The 1,047-nt window shown below is 35.9% G+C and overlaps 1 non-coding gene across 1 annotated transcript; it reads left to right on the top strand.

Moving 5' to 3' along the window:
- Positions 1-645: 645 nt before the first annotated feature.
- LOC113891961 lies at positions 646-752 on the top strand. Its single transcript, XR_003510935.1, has one exon. It is a non-coding gene; the product is annotated as a U6 spliceosomal RNA (small nuclear RNA).
- Positions 753-1,047: the final 295 nt, after the last annotated feature.

Raw genomic sequence — 1,047 nt, 5'->3', positions numbered from 1 at the left:
GGTACCTTATTTTTGACAAAGGAGGAAAGAATATACAATGGGGCAAAGACAGCCTCTTCTATAAATGGTGCTGGAAAAACTGGACAGCTACATGTAAAAGAATGAAATTAGAACACCTCCTAATACCATGCACAAAGATAAACTCAAAATGGTTTAAAGATCTAAATGTAAGACCAGAAACTATAAAGCTCTTAGAGAAAAACATAGGCAGAACACTCGATGACATAAATCAAAGCAAGATCCTCTATGACCCACCTCCTAGAGTAATGGAAATAAAAACAAAAGTAAACAAGTGGGACCTGATTAAACTTAAAAGCTTGTGCACAGCAAAGGAAACTATAAGCAAGGTGAAAAGACAACCCTCAGAATGGGAGAAAATAATAGCAAATGAAACAACTAATAAAGGATTAATTTCCAAAATATACAAGAAGCTCATACAACTCAAAACCAGAAAAACGAACAAGCCAATCAAAAAGTGGGATAAAGACCTAGACCAACATTTATCCAAAGAAGACTTACAGATGGCTAACAAACATATGAAAAGATGCTCAACATTGCTCATTTTTAGAGAAATGCAAATCAAAACCACAATGAGATATCACCTCACACCAGTCAGAATGGCCACCATCAAAAAGTCTACAAACAGTGCTTGCTTTGGCAGCACATATACTAAAATTGGAACGATACAGAGAAGATTAGCATGGCTCCTGCGCAAGGATGACATGCAAATTCGTGAAGCGTTCCATATTTTTCACTTGTAAAAGAATGAAACTAGAACAGTTTCTAACACCATACACAAAAATAAACTCAAAATGGATTAAAGATCTCAACGTAAGACCAGAAACTATAAAACTCCTAGAGGAGAACATAGGCAAAACACTCTCCGACATATATCACAGCAGGATCCTCTATGACCCACCTCCCAGAATATTGGAAATAAAAGCAAAAATAAACAAATGGAACCTAATCAAACTTAAAAGCTTCTGCACAACAAAGGAAACTATTAGCAAGGTGAAAAGGCAGCCTTCAGAATGGGAGAAAATAATA

This window comes from Bos indicus x Bos taurus, chromosome 4 (genome assembly GCF_003369695.1).
Source record: "Bos indicus x Bos taurus breed Angus x Brahman F1 hybrid chromosome 4, Bos_hybrid_MaternalHap_v2.0, whole genome shotgun sequence".
NCBI lineage: Eukaryota > Metazoa > Chordata > Mammalia > Artiodactyla > Bovidae > Bos > Bos indicus x Bos taurus.
This window is presented reverse-complemented; position numbering and strand designations above follow the sequence as displayed.